The 22,814-nt window shown below is 40.4% G+C and overlaps 1 protein-coding gene across 4 annotated transcripts in view; it reads left to right on the top strand.

Moving 5' to 3' along the window:
• The window catches only part of ELFN1 (extracellular leucine rich repeat and fibronectin type III domain containing 1), an 895,638-nt gene that overhangs the window by 775,410 nt on the left and 97,414 nt on the right, over nt 1–22,814 (top strand). For 3 of the 4 annotated variants that reach the window (XM_082260824.1, XM_082260825.1, XM_082260826.1), the window contains exon 6: nt 7,693–7,832. The exons of the other annotated variant lie outside the window; for it this stretch is intronic. The gene's annotated coding sequence lies outside the window, so the exon portion shown is untranslated. The remainder of the gene's footprint in view (nt 1–7,692; nt 7,833–22,814) is intronic. 4 annotated transcript variants of the gene reach the window in all.

Genomic DNA, 22,814 nt, shown 5'->3' with positions numbered 1-22,814 from the left:
AAAATCTATCTATCTATCTATCTATCTATCTATCTATCTATCTATCTATCTATCTATCTATCTATCTATCTATCTATCTATCTATCTATCTATCTATCTATCTATCTATCTATCTATCTATCTATCTATCTATCTATCTATCTATCTATCTATCTATCTATCTATCTATCTATCTATCCTATCTGTCTGTCTGTCTATCTGTCTATCTGTCTATCTATCTATCTATCTATCTATATATATATATATATATATATATATATATATATATATATATATATATATATATACACCTGTGTATTAGCTATTCAGGTATGTATTGTTGATGGTTTACCATTAGGGCAATGAATAGAGACATTACTTATAATTTTAAGCCATTTCAAACTTTTTCGCCAAGCTTTATGCGAGGAAAGGTCAGCGGCATCAATCAAGTCTTATCAGCTCAACTACATCCAGCCTATTCCGTAAGCGAGTCAAAGAAAATATCTGCCCCAAAGACGGGCTTTCAGTCTGAGTTTGTTTCTAAATGGATTAAATGTGTTTACAGAGATTTCTCTGGCAAACACATCTAACGGAAGTAATTTAGCGGCGGTGACACCGCCGCGGGGAAGAGAGGGGCAGGTGGCTGCAAGAATGTTAATATTGAGTCTGTTGTCTGCATATAATTTGAATTTTGAGTTGTGATTTGCCATCAGAGTAAGAACGAGTTCTGCCTCTGTGGAACAAATGTATATTAGGAAGCATTGTATGGTAAAAGCATTAAAGAGAAACTCCAGCTTAGTATAAAAAAAATCACGCACAAGATAAAAAATGTATTACATTTATTTTTTAAATGTTTTCTTAATATTATTAGCTGACATTTATATAGTAGTGGCTGCCTAATTGCCACAAATGAGCCTGCATTTTTCAGACGTAGCACTGCAAGCCATGTACTCTGTTCCACTGCACACTGCTGTCAGCCTAATATAATAAAGCACTGGTAGCTGGGGGCAGGTTTTTATTTGAGCTTTTGAGAGTGGTAGAGCACAGGGAGGACTTTACAAGTGTGCTGATGTTCATTTACAGTCCAGTGAGCCAGTTGGAGGCAAGCTGTAGAGTGTCTGGTTCTGTGGATGGCATTGCATTAAATTACTGTATATGCTATGAATTCTAATTGTGTTTTTAGATATTTTGGTGAAGTTTAGCTTTCATAATTGACTAAGCACAAGAACATTGCTTCATTATAGAAAGTTGGCTGTAAGGCATCTACCTGCTGTAAATTTATCAAGCTAGAGTCAACTGTCTCGCTTCCTGTGTCCCAGTTCTATTTATCATTATTATTATAATACAGGATTTATATGGCGCCAATGGTTTACTTATGCACTCAGAAATACTAGACACATGTGAGCTTGACATAGCAAGGAACACATACTGTATCAGCAGGTCATGGCATGTATCCTGATTTTCTTGCAAAACAGAACTCATTCCATGCTCTGGCAACCCATTAAAGAATTCAGTTAGGTCATCTAACTAGTTAGAAACAAGAAGTGGCTTACAAATCGATATGGAATGAAATATTTACCCTGAGATGGAATGTAGGAGGGATGTATCACTGGTGGAGCACCCAAATGATAGAGTGAAAGATCCCCCTACACTTACTGTTTGGGGTGGACTTTTTTCTCTTAAGTAAAATTAAAGGATAGAATATATTGACTGCTCATATTGAGAACCCACCATAAAAGATAGTTACCCATTTGTTCATATATAGTCTTCATGTTATTTGGCAGAGTATGATGCTTACAGCTGTGCTACCTATTAAGATGCATGGCTTATAAAAAGAATTGAAACTGTCCTAAATTTTCTAAGGAGACAGAAGAGTTATTGACTTCTGCAGACTTGATGCTGAGATCGTTGAAAATGCCTAATAGTAATGCACTTAAATTAGTGTTCAAAGCTCTGGTAAATCATCCACATGAACATTATGCTTAACGATATTCATCAATCACTTGAAATCTGGATATTCAGCTGGGTTTTTGAGCAACTTATACACGGAACTTAATTTTTGCTATATATTTCATCTTGCTCTAAGATACATTGGCTAAGAAACATTCCATTTTTCTATTTCAGTATGTTTATTGGATTCCATAGAGAAATGCAAAAGGTATAATTTGTGAGTAACCATTTAACTATCACTTTGAAGACCTAATGAAACTAGTTTTTGAAGTTTAAATGGATGCAGAGATCTCAGATGCACACATTTGTAGATTTATGTGAAGGCCACATGCTAAGGTGCCCTTGCCATAGGAACAGCAACTTTAGGACATACAGAGCAAAACACAGATGAGACAAGCTTGCCTGGAGGTTACCCCATCCACCATTAAGTTAAACCCTTCAAGACAGAATCTTGAAGGTTGCCTCTGCTACTCACTTTATGAAAATAGTGATTACTTGGCTTTTCTTGCTCAATGTTTTTATTGACTTTTACAAGTTACAGATAGCGATAACTTGAAGGCACTTGGGTGTCAGGATGTGCATGAGATATTACAAAAGGAACAAGATATATACCTGTGCTCAAATCCGATTGTGCATGTATTTAAACTTTCAGATGCTAAAAGGGTGCGACCACATGTTAACACTACAAATTCTGAATGGACCCTCTGCACAGTGCTATACACCCTTTCCAGCAAACTATGCAATAGGAAACAGGGATTTTGTGGTTCACACATATTGCAATCGGCCGATACCGGTATGCATTGGCCAAAATATCGGTATCGGTTTCGACAACGAAAAACCGATATTGGTCAATCACTAATTTAAACCCAGCGTTATGTCTGCCTCTGAACATATAGTATATCCTAAAGCCTAATTCAAGCCAAACATGTTTTTGTATATTTATTTTAAATATAATTTAAAGTGTTGTCCCATTTGGGAGATTTTTCTTAATTTCCTGTCCCTGTGATAGCAGGACAAGTGGGGCTTGAAGGTAACACAGGAAAAGAAAAGCACAAAAACTATTTTTAGAAGTTCTAGCCTTTGCTTACCATTTAAAACTGTGCTTTTAGGTTTTCCCTATTTTAGAGGATATCCTTCTCTTCCTATTCTACGAGGAAGTGTAATCTCCCTAATGAGGGATACGCACAGCAATGGAATCCTGACAAAGGCTCATTCCTATTCAAGAAGTGCCAGGTTTTGTAGGTAACAAAAGTGGTTGGGTTGTATCTGCACAGCATCTCCCACCTGTGCCTAGGGACACACTAAGACCAGACTTTGGCTTCCAATCCAAAGGTTGTTAAACTCCAATCAGCTATCAGCTCATTATTAGGGTGACAAAATGTCATGTACAGTATATTTTCTATTTAAAAAGAAGGGGGACTTTCCATCATTTTCCAGTGTGGAAGGCAGATTGAATTTCCGAGTGTGTTCTTAAAAATGAAAACACCATTTTTATTGTCTGTATTGTCAGTAAAGATGTAATATTAGAAAATGTATCCTTACGACAGTGTCTCTTAAAAATATGAATATTACCGTTATCTAAAACTTACCAGTACCTCCACCAATAAATCCAGTCTTTACTCTCCTGAATAGCTAGAAGCACCACTAGGACCTTCAGCATCCTGCTCCGTCTACTGATTGTACACTGCAATTCCACCCGCAGGCCACTAGGTCACCAGTTTTTCTCTGCAGGGTTTGATAGTATCCACATGACAGTGTATCTTTAAATAGATACAGTGCATGCCAGATTTTATTTGGTCATTTAACTTTTTATATAACACATAAAAAGAAAGTCAATCAATCAGTCAATCAATTTGTCAATCAATATTACACTTTGATTAGCCATGCACAGAAATTAGCAATGAACTCTATGCCAAGAGTCATGTCAAACCAACAATACAGCTCAAAACCTTTGTTGTAATAAATGCTTTTTTTGTGAAATAAACACTAATTTTATATTCAGTGGCTCCTTATTGAGAAGTGTTCGCATTTTCTAAAGCATCGAGCCATCACTAATTACTGTCTGACATTTGCGTACTGACATTTAAAACATAACTGCTTGTTAGATAAATCTGATATTATAAAGCGGGATAGTGAATGTCTCCAGTTTATAGATATATTCTTTATCCATCTTATTCCCTAATGTTTGTACAGGCTCTTGAAGGATCGACTGTGTCCAACACAATGTCGAAAAAATATATACTAATTGCCTCTGGTAGACTTGCAGCAACATCGATCAGTTGTTTTACAAGTGGAAAGTCAGGTGGGCATTGAAGCTGCCTGAGATAAGAAGTTTATTTCAAATAAATTCAGTTATGATGCCCTTCTGAAGTTTTTAAATATAGGGTTTATTTATAACTTGTGTGTATGTATAAATATATATATATATATACATCTCATAAAATTAGAACATCATCAAAAAGTTGAATATAAATAATATATATTATTATTTATATACAATATAAATGCAGCGCTTATAACAGGGGAACCTCCTTCAATTCTTAGGTAGAGTCCACAGATGGATGCTCTGGCTTCGATGTCCTCCAGACAACATTTGAGCAATCAAATCCAGTAAGAGCCGGAAACTCCAAATCCATATGAAAGATTTATTGGTTACATGTTAAAAGAGTATACAAAGGGGTTGACGCGTTTCGGCAAACATCCTTGATCACAACACCAGGTGATATTCTAATTTTATTAGATATACCTGTATATCGTCCCCAGAGCTCCGCAGAGCAGCGCTTCCCTGGATCTGGCACTTCTGGGCATCCATGAGTATGAGAAGAGGCCCTTTCATATGAATTTGTTATTCTCGTACCTCCTATACTACGCCAAAAATAAATCAAGTGGACGTCCTCCAGCCCCCCCCCCCCCAGCGGTGTCCTCCTGTGAGGCAATGGTAGATGCTGCCTTAGCTATGTCTAGACTTAGATATATCAATCAGGGTTGTCCCTGGAAGTATGAGAAAGTTTGGTCTTCTTGGACCTCCAATTGAATATTGTTGTCTATTTTTTTTTTGTTTTTTCTCATAGTTGTTATGCAATTAGATTGATGATTTACCTGCTGTTGCTCTGTCTTTCATATATCTTGTGTTTAGGGTTGAGCGAACACGGACTGTATTGTTTGGGATCGTACCAGACTTTTGGGTATTCGGTACCCGGACCCAAACATTTTACTGTATGTTCGAGATACAGTCCGTTGTTCGGTAATTTATTTCATGTTTTGGCACGGTTTTAATGGCGCGGTTTCAACAGCTGCAGGGCAGCCAACCAACAAGCGTTTAACTAGTGTGCCCTTAGAAGCCATCACAGCCATGCCTACTAATGGCATGGCTGTGATTGGCCAGTGCAGCACGTGACCCAGCCTCTATATAAGCTGGAGTCACGTAGTGCCGCACGTCACTCTGCCCTAACTACTGTAGGGAGAGGTTCCTGATGCCGCTGAGGGAGAGATAGGAGATTATTGTAGCGGCAGGCTGGAGATTGCTTTCAGGGAAAGAATAGGAAGAATCTTCTTTCATCAGACAGTAATCTACATTGATTTTATTGTGTGGGAGTGCAGTGCACAAACTTTTTGCCCTGACCTGAGCCCAGTGAGGAGGAGGGAGGAAAAAAAACTTTTATCAGTCTGTTAGGTGGGGCGTGTAGCGGCCATGTAATGCAAGCTCAGTGCATATGTGTCTGCTTAATCTGGATTTTTAAAAAAACAACACGTTTTTTCCTTCATATTTTACTGTGACTTAAAGCGTTTAGACACTGCTGTTCTAATCTGCTATTCCAAAAGCACCAATTTAAGGGGAAAATTATTTTATTTTATATTATTTAATTATTACCAATGTTGAGGGTCCTCTAGCTCTTTCCATGTTTTTTTTAGAGCCATTTTAGTGCTCAAAAGTTCAGGTCACCATTGACTTCAATGGGGTTCGGGATCGGGGTAAAGTTCGAGTTAAGTTCGGGTCCCGAACCCGGACTTTTTTTTCAAGTTCCGCCGAACCCGCCGAACCCGGACATCCGGGTGTTCGCTCAACTCTACTTGTGTTGGTTCTCATATTTTAAGCGTGCCATTACTATTTCTGTTCAAGTAAAGGGTATTTGCTTCTTGGCACTGTACAGTTGGGTCTTGTAGCTTTGTATTTGCCTTTTACTCAATGATGGCATTGTAACTTGTCTATGTGAGTACTTGTGCTGTATTGTTTTACTTGTTCAATAAAGCACTCCTGCTTTATAAAAAAAAAAAAAAAAAAAAAAAAAGATTGGTTCGCCCTTAACAAAGTTCAGCTTGTTCTGAGTCAAGAGATAACTATAGTCAAAGACAAGAGCACAGTATGACCACGAGAGGTGCAACCAGTCACCAGCTACGTGGGGACAAGTGCTTTATCTTTTTTACTATTCAAGTCACCAGATCACACATTGTAAATCTGCCTGAGGCTAAGAACAGTAGGCAACTAGATGAATTTCTTTCTTCGCCTCCTGATTTCAAAAGTGAAAAATAAAAAAATAATGTGTTTACAGCTCACCTCTCCTTTCTGAAAGGAGCAGTGACATTTTTGTAGCAGTGGATCATTCAGACACAAAGAAAGGGACTTCTTTTGTCAATCAAAAGCAATATTTTACAAGCGTTCTAAGCTGTGAACACATGTAGGATACAACCAAAGCTTTTTCATGGTCCATTGTGTTTAGTGGACAGCAGGGTTTTGTCCTGAGAATCCAAGGTGTATTATTTACTGGTGCAGCTCTTGTGTTTACTAGAGAGTCTTGTTTCTTTGATTGCACGTTACATGAAAAATCCTGCGGAGTAGCCATTGTTTTGTTCCTACAGGTGAGCTAATGTTATTTTGTTGCAGTCATACTAGATAATAAACTGAAAACAGGTTGTAAAAAAAATGTTTTTCTGATGCATGTTGAATTTTCTTGTGAGTACAACAATCTGCAACTTCAGCTGCTGCTACTTCAAGGCCCTTAACCTCTTACTCCTTTCATTGCCACTGCCATAACTATTATACTGCGTATAAGCAAAAGAGTTAAAGTAGAATTAAAGGCAAAACATTTTTATTTTTTTCATTTTGGAAAGGGAGAGTCGTAACCCCAATCTTTTTTTTTTGTCATCTGTGTCCCACTGGGGAGATTTGCCTTCACTTTCTGCTCCATGTCTAAAACAGGAAGTGAGATGAAATCTCTCCATGATATGGGAATCCCTGGTTGTCTTCAGGTTCCCCAGAACAATTGTCCCTGTTGGAAGATTTCCTCTCTATTCCTGTTCTGGTGACAACCTTAAATTTGGGATTTTCTTTCACTTTCACTCCTGATGATAATGGTAAACAGAACAAATAGAGAGACTGGGGGGATTGTTTTACAAACTGGAGCAGCTGTGCATGGCAAATCAGCTTCTAGCTTCAACTTGTTCAGTTAAACTTTAAAAATGAAAGATAGAAGCTAATTGATTGGCATGCACAACTGCTACAAATTCTAGCTACTCCAGTTTTGATAAATTCCTCCCAGTGAAACTCCCTAATATGAAGGGGGGCTCCTGATGTGAAGGGGGAACTCTAATGTTGTATGGGAGGACTCTGATGTAAGGGGGATGTCTGATTTGAAGGTAAGGACTGTGATGTAATGGGGGATCTGATTCTAACTTTAGCTGCCTTCCTAACTATTTCTTGCCTTTCACATTTTTTTCAACTGTTTATATGTCAACTTTTTTATATTTCTGTTTGTTTTATTGCAGTCGGCTACTGCAGAGAAACCACAGCAAACATAGAACTGTCATATCTACCAGAATCTCCAGAGCCAACCACGTTCACAGCTGAGCCCCCATCCACTCCTTCCTCCACAAAATATCACTGTGCCTACTGCATTCTAAGTAATGTAAGTAAAAAAAAATCAGCAGAAAATGCAAGTAAAAACGTTGCCATGAAGATGGCATGCAGTGAAATGTATAATCTTCTGCTGCTAAGGAAGTGACATCACTAATGAACAATGTGGGCGTGAGCCGTGTTTTTCCACTATTAAGAAATTTCCACTCAACAACTGCTGTCAAGTTGTTGCTCACTCTTGAGAAGGCCTTCTCAAGAGGAGATTAAGGCATGGCCTGGAGTGTCATTAGATTATTTTAGTATCTACCAATTGCGACACTTTATCTGGTCATTCCAGCAAAAAGGCTATAAACCACGAGATCCGACTCAATTTGAAACTGTATGTTTATCAGGAGAAACGCCTAGACACCTAATATCTCGGTTTTATACTATGTTATTAGAGGACCCGGTAGAACAGTATTTGGCATTTTTACGAAAGTGGTAGCGGGATCTTATGATTACATTGACACCGGAAAAAATAAATAAGATATTGAGCTTGGTACACAAATCCTCATTAGATAGTAAAATACAGGAAAAATTTTGTTTCTATGTGCCAGTGGTAATAAAATGTAAACCAAAGCTCCCCCATGAGGGAAAACCATTTACCAAGTGCTCACTTTGCATCCTGAACTTCTACCCATATTACAAATTCTAGCATTGTTACATAATTATTCAGGTTAAAAAAAGTCCATTGTGTTCGCCAATAGGGAAAATAAATAAATAAAAAAATCTGCACCCTCAAAACCGTAAACCCGTAACTGATTAAGTTGAAAGCAAAAAAACCTCACGAAATGTGTGGTAAATTTCCTCTAACAGGGGAACATTTCCTTCTTGATCCCCTAAGGAGAATCATTGGATCAACAATCTAGGGTGTTATTACTTCTACATATTATTACCTGAATATTTTCTGCATTTTTTTAACAGTCAACAGTTTTGGCTAGAACTAGCACCTGTGGAGGTCTATTCCACATTTTCACAGCTCTTACCATAAAGAATTACAATAAGATATATTTAAGAGGCATCAAGATTTCAAAATGTATTCAGAAAATTAAAGGCAAGGACATTTTTCAGGATGCTCACTGGCTCTGGTAAGGCAGCTCTCAAATAAAACAGGCCTTCCTTGATGGGTACTCGAAACTCCAACCTGTAACTCCAAGTACAAATGTACAGTAATAGGCACCAAACCCACATGTGAAAACAGTCCGTAATGCTTTTAATTAATCGTAAATTCATCACACAAAAACAGCTAGTGTGTTTTGGGGGCACAAAACTACCCTTCATCAGGGCTTAAAAAGTGTATTAGAACCTAAAAGTAGGGTTGCACTGATACCGATATTGGTGATGATACTAGACATTTGCACGAGTACTCATACCCGATACCTGAAACCGATACTCTTTTAAAATAAAATCTACTGCACTGTCCAGATCTAGCTTTTCTTTTGATCTAATTCTGATCCCTACTTTCAAATAGGGTAGCACCAATACCGCTTTTTTATCGACAAGTACAAGTACTGATACTTGTGCTCAGGTACTCACCAATACCAATTGCCAATACATTTGTGGTTCAACTTAGCCCATACAAACTGAAGAATTGCATGACATTTGAACAGAAATGTGGTGCAATTCCTGTCTGAATCACATGCAGCTTCCCGCACTGCTCCTGTGTGAGCCCAGGCTTGTCATAGTGACTTCTTTGCAGTGCGTGTTAAGGCCATTCATTTTGTATGGGCTCAAATCGCACCACAAAGGTATTGGTAACTGGTATCGGCAAGTACTTGAGAACAAGTATTGGTACTTGTACTTGCCGCTAAATAAAACTGTATCTGTGCAACCCTACTTGAATGTATTCAAGGGATCAAAATAAGGCCAAAAGAAGAGCTAGATCTGGTCGGTGCAGTAGATTGTGTTTAAAAAGAGCTGGATACAGTCACAATTGCACAAAACATAACTGGATATCAACTTTTATAGGTAATAAGACAAGAGATTGTGGATCAAGGGACGTTCCAATTGTCTTCCGGGGGCAAATTGGAGCATGCTTTGTAGGGATTTTTTTTTGCCTTCCTCTGGATCAAGGATTCTGTACATGGGGGTTTTCTATTTATTTATTTGTTTTGTTTTGTTGGTTGAATTACATGGATTTGTATCTTTTTTTCAACCTATTTAACTATGTAAATATGGGTGGAAACTCTCCTTTTGGACTGCAAATGTGCACTGAGAGCATTTAGCGCCTTCATCTTCTGGTTTGGCGCCTTTTTCTTTATATTCATACTTTGACTTACTGCAAAGAAGAATTTAGGTATGCAGGGGTTAAAGTGATACTAAACAGAGAAGTGTTAATTGTTAATTAATAATTAATAATTAATTTACATAAATCATATCATGCCACTGTATTTTGTTTTATTAATCCTGCAGCACTGCTGTGTGGTCATATGATCTTTGGGAGGGGCTTCTATTACTGCAGTATGAGTCTGTGTCTGCACAGCCCTGATTGGTGCTATGCCAGTCACATGACAAAAACAAAACTGTTTCAGAAGAGCAATTCAAATTAAATTATAATCATACTTTTTCCTTTTCTCGAATTCTAGTGTAATGAGAATAAAACAAGGTTTTTGCAAAGTCTGCAGTAAACCACTTAATTATGATCCCCATAATCTGACAAAGAAGATTGTACTTTTTGTTTGATTAATCTTTTTAAGTGCCATGAAATTTCAAACATAGATTTGCTGAGGCTAAAATATAATTTTTGGGTTTTCTTTTGTTTTATTTTTTAGTTTTTGCAATCGCTTTAAAAATAAAAAATAAACTTCATGTAAAAGAAAGAAAAAGGCTTTAATTAAATGGAAAAATAACTTAGCAGGACTTTTCACTTGCCAGGCTGAGGTATTCTTAATAGCTTTGCCAGCTAAACACATAATGAGACCTCTGCTACAACTGATTTCTCCTCATTATTCAGTCAGTGAGAACTAATATATAGTTAGCCAATTAGTGTCAAATCGGTTTGAATTTATAGTCTTTTTTTTTTCTTGAACTCAAGTCTTTTCCTATTTGGTAGTCAATGTGTTACACGTCTGCTTTACAAAACAAAACAAAAAAAAGGCAAAGGCAACTGTTATTTTTTGTATCAGCTGATAGTCTATTTCCCCCGAAACCATTCATGTTTCACATTATGTACCTAAGAATTTCTTCTGACAAGTGGTTCCCACAGGAACAGGTCCTTGACGTTACAGCAGCCATCTTGAGCTCTGTACCATGCATTCTATTACCTTGCAGTGTGCAACTGTCTCAGTCAGTGCAGCAAAAGACATTGCAGCACTAGCAAAAGAAGCTCTATAGTACAGAGAACAAAAGACCAATAAAAGAACCAAACACAAATTCAATCAGACAGGATGAGTCAGTCTCCTTTTTTTTTTTTTTTTTTTTTGCAAAGCGTTGTTTTACCTTTCTCAGGCAGTGAGCAATTCCTTTAGAAGTCCCTGTAAAGAAAGGATCTGGCTTTTAATGAAATACAAAATAACTTTTTTCCTTTCTCATGGATGCAAGTAAACCCAACTGCCTACTTTCCGACAGTCGTATGTCTTATATAACAGAGCCACATGTTCAAAGATCACTTAAAATGAAAAAAAAAAACCTGCAGGATTGGCAAAAAAAAAAATCATACTCACCTAGATGGCTGCAGCACCGATGCTAGCTGCAGCTGTCCCCCACTCTGCCTCTACCCAGAAAACTGAGCAATCAAGTGCAGCTGATCGCTCAGTTCTCCCCCTCCACCCTTAACAGAGAGCCATGACTGTCAGTCACCGGCTCTCTGCTCTGCCCCTTCAGCACACAGGGGGCAGGAGGGGATGGCTCAGGCTCTCAGCAGCTCTCTGTTGCTCTACGGGCTTCTGGGTGGCTCCTGAGCACATTGTCGTTATCTTTCCCAAAGCATGGACCAGCTGAGTGACAGGTCACAGGAGTGCAGAACAAACTTCACTTCATTGCAATCCATAAAAGAAGTATAGCTAAAAATGTCTTTTTTAAGTCAGGTAACATTTTATTGTCACATCCAAAATACAGTACAGGCATACCCCGCTTTAAGTACACTCACTTTAAGTACACTCGCGAGTAAGGACACAGCTTGTTCAGCTTGGCATGACACTACTCCCGGTTTTTAACATTGGCGTCTATATGAAATCTTGGTCAGCTTGACATGGCACTGCTCCTAAACCATAAGTGACAGGGATACCAGACTTAGGGAGCACCGAGAGGGGACCCAGGACTACAACATATCCTGTTTGTGGCTGGCCAGCTTGCCTAGGTAATCTACTATGTCATAGTCCTGGATCCCCTTAACATGCTTCCCAAGCTTGGTGTCCTTGTCACATGGCTTGGGAGCAATGCCATGTCAAGCTGACCAAGATTTCCTATGGAGCTAGTGTATTTACATGCATTGAGAAATGAAAAAAGGTATTGCTTCACTTTAAGTACATTTTCGTTTTACATACATGCTCTGGTCCCATTGTGTACTTAAAAGTGGGGTATGCCTGTATCTCACAAAAGAGAGTACACCCCTAGCATTTTTGTAAATACTTTATTATATATTTTCATGTGACGACACTGAAGAAATGACACTTTACTACAATGTAAAGTAGTGAGTGTACAGCTTGTATTACAGTGTAAAATTGCTGTCCCCGTAAAATAACTCAAAACATGGCCATTAATTTCTAAACCGCTGGCAACAAAAGTTAGTACACCCCTAACTGGAAATGTCAAAATTGGGCCCAAAGTGTCAATATTTTGTGTGGCCATTATTTTCCAGCACTGCCTTTACCCTCTTGGGCACGGAGTTCACCAGAGCTTCACAGGTTGCCACTGGAGTCCTCTTCCACTCCTCCATGAGGACATCACGGAGCTGGTGGATGTTAGAGACCTTGCGCAACTCCCCCTTCCATTTGAGCATGCCTCTCAGATGCTCAATAGGGTTTAGGTCTGGAGACATGCTTGGCCAGTCCGTCACCTTTACCCTCACCTTCTTTAGCAAGGCAGTGGTCGTCTTGGAGGTGTGTTTGGGGTCATTATCATGTTGTAATACTGCCCTGCAGCCCAGTCTCTGAAGGGAGGGGATCATGCTCTGCTTTAGTATGTCACAGTACATGTTGGAATTCATGGTTCCCTCAAAGAACTGTAGCTCCTCAGTGCCGGCAGCACTCATGCAGCCCCAGACCATGACACTCCCACCACCATGCTTGACTTTAGGCAAGACACACTTGTCTTTGTACTCCTCACCTGGTTGCCGCCACACACACTTGACACCATCTGAATCAAATAAGTTTACCTTGGCCTCATCAGACCACAGGACATGGTTCCAGTAATCTCCATGTCCTTAGTCTGCTTGTTTTTAGCAAACTGTTTGCGGGCTTTCTTGTGCATCATCTTTAGAAGAGTCTTCCTTCTGGGATGACAGCCATGTAGACCAATTTGATGCAGTGTGCGGCATATGATATGAGCACTGACAGGCTGACCCCCCCACCCCTTCAACCTCTGCAGCAATGCTAGCAGCACTCAGGCTGACCCCCCACCCCTTCAACCTCTGCAGCAATGCTAGTAGCACTCATAGGTCTATTTCCCAAAAACAACCTCTGGATATGACACTGAGCACGTGCACTCAACTTCTTTGGTCAACCATGGTGAGGCCTGTTCTGAGTGGAACCTGTCCTGTTAAACTGCTGTATGGTCTTGGACACCGTGGTGCAGCTCAGTTTCAGGGTCTTGGCAATCTTCCTATAGCATAGGCCATCTTTATGTAGAGCAACATTTCCTTTTTTTCAGATCCTCAGAGAGTTCTTTGCCATGAGGTCCCGTGTTGAACTTCCAGTAACCATTATGAGAGAGACAATGTGGGCTATGTGGGACTTTGAATGAGACACCGGCAGGTATGCCCAGCATCTCCATCCCTGTATCGGAAAAAAACAAATTGAAAAGGATTAAAGAGGTGCATGGAAGCCAGCCAGCCCCCAGTCTGATGTACTCACCCTCCAGTCTGCCACCAACCAAGTAGACCTGTTTCAATGTACATAAGGAACAGGGGTTTAGTTGACACGCATTTGCAAACGCATGTGTAAGCTGCAGAGCCACGACACGGCACCCTGTTTTATCTGCAGAAAAAAAATTCCCTAACACTTTTAAATGTAAGTGTCTCCACTCTGGGAGCACATGGTTGCTAATGGGTGGATAGGAAGCAGGTGGGAGGGAGCAGCCCAAACTTCCCCCACCCCACTTCCATCCACAACTGGTATGGTATCTCAATGCTCTAATAGCAATGTTCTTAAGATGGTACAAACTGAAAATGACCAGCTGAAAAGCATACACCTCCAATCCCTTGGCGGATGCAGTGTAAAACACAGATTGGGACTTTATAGGAGGCAGTTTGCCTGTATAGCTCAGTGCCTCCATCCCTAATTTCATAAAATATTTGGGACTTTACATGAGACAAGCAGGTCATGCTATGATCTCCATCCCTGTATATGAAAAAACTGGGGTCAAATTTGACTGCATCCACCAAAAACGCACGAAAATCACACGGTGGGACTTTATGAGAGAGAGGGAGTGATAACACCAAATTTAACACACCTGCTCCCCATTCCCACCTGAGACCTTGTAACACTACAGAGTCACATGACACCGATAAGGGAAAATGGCTAAATCGGCCCAATTTGACATTTTTACTTAGGGGTATACTCACTGCCAGCGGTTTAGACATTAATGACTGTGTGTTGAGTTATTTTGAGGGGACAGCACATTTACACTCTTATACAAGCTGTACACTCACTACTTTACAATGTAGCACAGTGTAATTTCTTCATTCTTCAGTGTTGTCACATAAAAAGGTATAATAAAATATTTACAAAAATGTGAGTGGTGTACTCACTTTTGTGAGATTCTGTACATTCAAAAAGTACAGTTGTAAAATCTATACAAAACATTTCAGAATGACATTTATTATTATTATTTTTATTATTATGTAGCATTTATATAGCGCCAACAGTTTGCGCAGCACTTTACAATATGGGGGAAGACAATACAGTTACAATACAATTCAATACAGGAGGAATTAGAGGGCCCTGCTAGTTACAATCTAGATTTAACTTTACAAATACACTGGAGTCGCCTCCTCACGATTTATGGACCCCCGACAGTGTCACATACAGCCTTAGATGTCAGATGCTTGAGAATAAAAGAAATGTCATCTACATCCCAAGGGGGAGAACCCCCCTTTCCTTTAAAGGTATATAGCAAAATAACATTCCTCTGATTCAAAAAAAAAATACAATGTCAAAGGAGTATTCTTTCCATAATTAGGTTAGTTGGGGCTAACATTCCAATGCCTCCGTAGACCTCTGGGACAGCATGTCATAGTTGTACATAATAAAATAGCATATTCAAGGGGATACCAAATCTGGACTGCAATTGAGCAAATTATAGCAAAGCACTGTTTTCAAAAATATGTCTAAGGTGTGTCACACCTACAGCACGCCACCTAGCAGCATGCTGTAGCTTGAGGAGTTCAGGGTAGATATGATTGTCCCAAATTGGGCTATAACTAGCGTATCCAATGGCCTTTTGCAAATGTTTTGCTTTCTCCCATTCTTTTTGTAGAAGGCTATACCATTTAGTAATGTTTGCTAGGTTTGGAGAAGAGCTGTGCTTCCAGTCCCTCCGCCAAGGTAGATGCCCCACTAAACTGTAACAATATGGCTAACGAGGAGCTGTGAGGCTCAGCTCTAAAAGTTGAAGTCTCCACCATACCTTCCACCATGTTTTGGAGCTGAAATGCCAAAAAGTATAGCCAGGGGGTCTGGAAGAGCCAGCCCCCGCCCTATCCTTGGGCTTTTGCAGCTGTTCCAGTTTGTCTTTGGCATTGCTCCCTTTCCATAGCAGGGACCGAAAGATGGAGTTGACTACACAAAATATTTTAAGGGGTACTACCACCGGGGAGTTGTGTAGATGATATAACAAATGTAGCAGCAATATCATTTTAATCAAGTTGGCTTTCCCCGCTACAGAGAGGAATAACTTATTCCATATCTTAATTTTATCTTTGAATTTCAGCAATAATGGCAGGGTATTGACATGGCAAAAGTCTAATGGTTGTGGGGATATCACTACACCCAGATACTTAAATGATGTTACTACAGGCACTGGGCAGTAATTTCCTAATTGTGGGTGGATCCCTTAATCGAGTGGCAAAGGAGCGGGTTTAGACCAGTTAATTGTAAACCCAGAAAATCACCCAAAAGTTTGTTATTGTTGACATGACATTTTTTGGTGAGTTGTCTGTGTCCGCTAATAGCAAGAGCATTTCATCTGCATACAGTATATCAGAATGTTCTCCTGTAATCTACCAAATCTGAACTATATACTGTCATTAGCCCTGATGCATGCTGCCAGTGGCTCTATTGCTGAAGCAAAACATAGAGGCAAAAGGGGGAGCCCTGCCTGGTACCCCTCCTTAAATAGAAGCGGTCAGATATTTTGCCTGCCTCTCTGATGGATGCCTGCGGTTTATGGTATAATAGGCGCCCCCAAGTTATGAAAGTGGCACCAAAGCCAAACTTCTACAATACTGCCCATAGATATCCCCATTTAATTCTGTCAAATGCTTTATTGGCATCTAATGACAACAGGGCCCTATTTCCCTAACAACCTTCTAAGTTTAATAGCCGTCGACTTATTAGGCGTACATCCTGCCTGGTCACCATAAATAATATCAGTTATTACAGTGTTTAATCTCCTTGCAAGTACATTTGCTAAAATTTTTATGTCAGCCTGGAGAAGTAATGTGAGCCTATAGGAATTGGGCTTTATGGCTGGCTTCTCTGGTTTTAACAGAAGGATTAAACTGGCTCTCGACATGGAGGGAGGCAATTGTTGTCTGGACCAGGCATTATTAAAAACTTTGAATAACCTGGGTAGCAAAAAGTCAGAGTATGTTTGATAGGCTTCCATTGGCAGCCCATCATCCCCAGGGGCCTTAGATGTGGGGAACGGACTGACCACCTCTCTTAGCTCTTCTAGAGTGAGGGGATTATCCAGGCTAAGCCTTTGAGAATCCGAAAGTTGGGGTAGCAACACTGACTGTAAATAACAGTCAAGGTGTGATGTGTGCGACTGCTTGGAAGCATAAAGGTCTGCAAAGAAACGGACCAACTTGGCCATAATATCGACCTGTGTATTGACCATTTGATAGTTTCATAGCCTCACAATGGGGGACTGAAGGGCGGATACTAACTATTTTGGCCAGGAGTCGACTGGTCTGCTCCCCCTCCTCATAAAAAGTCACATTGGTGAATAAACTTTTCTTCTCTGCCTTTGAATTAGATACTTTGGTCAAAGCCTCCTGAGCAGCCAACCACGAGACCTTTGAACCTTCGGGCATGCTCAGCCTGCTGCTTTCTAATGGACCCTCGTGTCAGTCTTAATACTCTTTATTGTAGAGGTGAAGACACCTCTTAAAAAGCACTTAAAGGCATCCCAATGGGCCAGGAGCTATACTTCTCTTTAATATGTTACCATAACCCAGTCATTTTTAAATTCATACTTACATCTAGTCTGTTGTTTGTATTCAAAAACTTAGGAGCCTATTTATTTGGACCCTGGTGTACCTTCTCTGCAAAATGTGCCTGTTTTTTACATGGGAACACAGGTGAATAGGAGGAGACTCAAGAGACCACTGTCATATGACATCAACGAGTAATTCCCTCTGAGTGATCAAGGTACATTACAAGAAAAGCATGCCACATATTAGTGGCAGCATTGAATTGTACGTCTTGTTAACTTGCTGCACATTTTCACTGGCAAGTTGTACACTTGCAGAGCACTTGAAGCACAAGTTCTAGTTGACACTTTTCCAATTTGTAGCAAATTTACATGGCAGCAAGAGTAAAGTGAATGAGTCTACAGCAAGAGCTCTGCAAGTCACAGTGACCCCTGTGGTGGGATGACTATTGCCCAACATTAACCAGAACTTGGTTGTGCAGACTTCTGAGAAAATCAGTGAGCAAATCACACAAGCAGGAAATTACATTTCTGTAAACCAAAAGTGTACAGAACACCTCCAGATTGCCATATTGCATTGCAATTTACAAAAAAAAAAAACAAAAAAAAAACACAGAGGCTTCAGATTGAAGAGGGAAAGTAATTTTTACTATACTATACTATACTTTACTATACTATTGTTACAACATAGCTGTTGTAGCAATTGTATATGCTATATTATATATATTTTTTTTTTATCTGCAATTATTTTGAATAAAGTGGAGGTACCCCTTAACCACTTGCCGACTGCCGTCAGTAGATTTACTGCGGCAGTCAGCCCCTCACAGGCAAAGTGACGTTAATTAACGTCACTAGCCTTTTGAGGCTCTCGGGAGCGAGTGCGCGCCGCCGGCGGCGCGCTCCCGCTCCCGCGCGGTCACGGACCCCCCCGCGCGTATGACCGGCGGACCCGATGTCCGCCGGTCACTCAGCGATCGGCGGGGGAGAAGGAGAAAGGCAGGCAGCTTGTGTAAACAAGCTGCCTGTCAGTTCTCCCTGTGTAGAAACACTGATCATAAGGTTCTACTATGTAGAACCTTTGATCAGTGTAACTACAGCTCAACAGACAGCCAATCACAGTTAGAATCACGCCCCTAGGGACACACACAGCCCCTCCCTCTCAAATAAAGTTAACCCCTTCACTGCCAGTGTATTTTTACAGTAACAGTGCATATATATAGCACTGATTACTGTAGAAATGTCACTGGTAACCCCAAAAGTGTCAAAAATGTCAGTCAAGGGTCCGACCTGTCCGCCCCAATGTCGCAGTACCGCAAAAAAAATCGCAGATCGCCGCCATTACGCGTTAAAAAAAAACCAACAAAAATGACAAAAATCTTTCCCTTTGTTAGTAAACACAATAACTTTTGCGCAAACCAATCAAAATACGCTTTTTGCGATTTTTTTTACCAAACATATGTAGCATAAAACAAATTGGCTGAAAATGTTAAAAAATTTTGATTTTTACTTTTTTTTGGGGGGAATTTCATATAAAAAAATGTGAAAAATATTGTTATTTTTGCAAAATTGTCGCTCTTTTTTTGTTTATAGCTCGTGATCAAAAAATCGCACAGGTGATCAAATACCACCAAAAGAAAGTTCTGTTTGTGGGAAAAAAAGGACATCAAATTCCTTTAGGTACAGCGTCGCACGACCGCGCAATTGTCCGTTAAATTCACGCAGTGCCGAATCGCAAAATACCCCCTGGTCTTTTAGCAGCCAAATCCTCCGGGGCTTAAGTGGTTAAACAAGCCATGTGAAAGGTTTCTTCCTCCTCCTGCTACTCTTAAATGAATGGGGCATCAATTACTTATTATTTACTCAATTACTCAATTATTTGGAGTTCCAAAACCAAACACATTTTCAAAAGCATAAACCAGTTCTTTTTAAGTGTGCTAGAGATGCTTCTAAAGCGGAATAAAACTCTGAGATACTTATCTACTTTTCAACAGTCAGAAGTGACTCGCCAGTGCCGGCATCTTCTACCTGGCTTCTTCTGGGTTCCAGACTGTGGCTATATTCATACTCCTGCTCAGGAGTGCAGTCCTCCAACCACCTAGGCCCTGAGCCAGAATCTAAACTGAGCTGTGCTTGTGCAGTTCAGTGTACATTTAAAAGAAGGCTGTAAGCAGGCAGGTAGGTTTTCTTTTATTGTAAATGTCTCTTCTGCAATAAGGAGCCTGCCTGCTTACAGTTTTTCAGGACTTTAGTTCCGCTTTAAAGCGGTTGTAAACTGCTGCAGTAAAACAAAAAAAAAAAAAAAACTTTTTTTGTAAAACATTTGCATAATGTACTAGTATGTATCGCACACTAGCACATTATGAAATACTTACCTTAGTGCAAAGCCCTCCAGTGGCGTGCTATCAATGCTGACAGGTTTTCCATCTTCCCCCGGTCTTCCTTCCAGGTTTGGGGAGTCTGATTGTGTGAGTGGCCAGAGCTGATGTCATTCCTGCACATCCGCGTGGGAGCCCTAGGTTCTGGCACTGTATGCAAGACCTTCAGCGTATCCAGCTGCATTGTGAATATCTCCTAAACGGTGCCCATTTAGGAGATATATATTTTACCTACAGATAAGCCTTACTATAGTTTAACCTGTAGGTAAAAATCACAAAGCAGACGTTACTACTGCTTTAAGAGAAAAGCAGCAATATAGCAACTATTACTAGACCATCAGTCTGAAGAATCAGGCTCAGATGAAGTTAAGCTACTGTATATATTGAGTATATATTCTTTTCATGGGTAAACCGGTACAAGTATAATATTTTAGGGCTAATTGTTGCGCATATATATTTAACCCCCTTCTTCCTAACATGCCACAGTAAACTGCAAAGCAAAACTATTAGGAAAAAAAAAGCTGGACAATTTATTTACCTTTCCCCAAACTTCTGCCTAAGTGAGAGTGATTTCATCCTCCTTTCAGGGAGATCCTGGGCAATATTAAGTAACCTAAATCTTGCAAGAAGAATAACCTTTGTTGTACTTAGCATTCCCTGGGATCATGTTGACAGGATGTGACATCATTCCCTACACTATGAAAGCCAAAGAAAATGTAAGCATATTAGGAACTGTTTTTTTGTTTTTCTTAAGTTTAATGAAGTGTTTAAAATACAAGGTCCACTTTTAATGTAATTTGAATTATTTCAGCTGCTTCTAATCCCCTATACAGTAGAATTTAGACTGGAAAAGGCATGGGCATCACCAAGAGCCATTAAAGCAGTGGTTCTCAACTTTGGTCCTCAGGACCCACTAACAGGGCAGATTTTAACCACTTAAGCCCCGGAAGATTTTACCCCCATTCCAACCAGGGGGTATTTTGCGATTCGGCACTGCGTGACTTTAACGGAGAATTGCGCGGTCGTGCGACGCTGTACCTAAACGAATTTGGCGTCCTTTTTTTCCCACAAACAGAGCTTTCTTTTGGCGGTATTTGATCACCTGTGCGATTTTTTGATCACGCGCTATAAACAAAAAAAGAGCGTCCATTTTGCAAAAATAACAATATTTTTCCCTTTTTTTTATATGAAATTCCCCCAAAAAAAAATGTAAAAATCAAAATTTTTTAAAATTTTCGGCCAATTTGTTTTATGCTACCTATGTTTGGTAAAAAAAAATCGCAAAAAGCGTATTTTGATTGGTTTGCGCAAAAGTTATTGCGTTTACTAACTAAGGGAAAGATTTTTGTCATTTTTGTTGTTTTTTTTTTAACGCGTAATGGCGGCGATCTGCGATTTTTTTTGCGGTACTGCGACATTGCGGCGGACAGATCGGACCCTTGACTGACATTTTTGACACTTTTGGGGTTACCAGTGACATTTCTACAGTAATCAGTGCTATATATATGCACTGTTACTGTAAAAATACACTGGTAGTGAAGGGGTTAACTTTATTTGAGAGGGAGGGGCTGTGTGTGTCCCTAGGGGCGTGATTCTAACTGTGATTGGCTGGGGCTTCAGCTGTATGCAGAGTGATCAACGGATCTACATAGTAGATCCAGATGATCAGCTCTCATACAGCGAGGAGAATGACAGGCAGCTTGTTTACACAAGCTGCCTGACTTTCTCCCTCTCCCCCGCCGATCGCAGAGTGGCCGGCGGACATCGGGTCCGCCGGTCACACGCGCGGGGGGGTCTGTGACCACTCGGGAGCGGGAGCGCGCCTCCGGGGGCGCGCGCTCGCTCCCTAGACCCTCACAAGCTAGTGACGTAGCCCTACGTCACTTTGCCTGTGAGGGGCTGACCGCCGACGTAGATAGTCGTGCGGCGGTCGGCAAGTGGTTAAGTATCACCTTGGGGAGATGCAGACTAGAATACTGCAATCACTGAGCAGCAAAATATATCACCTGTGATATATTTCAGTTATTTTGCGAACCTGGCCTGTTAGTGGGTCCTGAGGCCCGGAGTTGAGAACCACTGCATTAAAGTGTTTCTAAAGTTAATTTTTTTTTCCTATAAAAATAACAAACATGTTATACTTACCTGCTCTGTTGCAGTGGTTTTACACAGAGCAGCCAGGATCCCCCTCTTCTTGGGTCCCTCTTCTATGATCCTGGCCCCTCCCTCCTGTTGGGTCCCCCACAGAAAGCAGCTTGCTCTGGGAGCACCTGAGCCAAATTACAGCTCCCTGTGTCCATTCAGACACGGAGCCCTGACGTGGCTTCGCCCCCCTCTTGCTCCTAATTGGCTAGCTTCCTTTGGCAGTCACCGCTGCTGTGTCTCAGCCAATCAGGAAGGAGGATCTCAGACGGCTGAGTCACTCATAAACATTGTTTGACAAAGAGGGACCTTAGGTAAGTATTAGGGGGGCTGAGGGGGGCTACTGCACACAAAAGGCTTTTCATCTTAATAAATAGAATGCCTTCAGATAAAAACCTCCTGACTTTACAACCCCTTTAAGATATCTTATATTATGATGTGTTATGAAATACATGCTAACAGAAGAAGAAAACAGAGAGATCACCTCATTATTTTGTTGCTGCTCCTGTACTATTCAACCTAATGCTGGGGGCAAGGAGGTGACCAGGCTGTGTTGCCTAACTGTAGTAAATAAAAATCCAGTCACCAGCTTTGCTGTGTAGTACCCTGATAGCAGGGATAACTTGCCACAAATTTGTGGCAGTGTTGAAATTGTAAGTCTGTTAACTTTCTGCACAATTTCACTGGCAAAGCATACACTTGCAGAGCACTTGAAGAACGAGTTCTAGTTGACACTTTTTCAATCTTTAGCAAATTTGCGTGGCAAGTTCTAGTTGACCCTTTTCAAATTTGTAGCAAATTTGTAGCAAGTCTTTAGCAAGAGTAAAGTTGCAGGGGTGAATCTACAGCAGGAGCTCTGCAAGTCACAGTGCCCCCTGTGGTGGGAGGACCATTGCACAACATACCTGAACCAGAACTTGAAGCAGACTTGCAGGATTTTTGCGAAG

This window comes from Pelophylax lessonae (assembly GCF_965119305.1).
Source record: "Pelophylax lessonae genome assembly, chromosome: 6".
Taxonomy (NCBI): Eukaryota; Metazoa; Chordata; class Amphibia; order Anura; family Ranidae; genus Pelophylax; species Pelophylax lessonae.
Note: the sequence above shows the minus strand (reverse complement) of the source record. Positions and strands in the feature narration are given on the sequence as shown.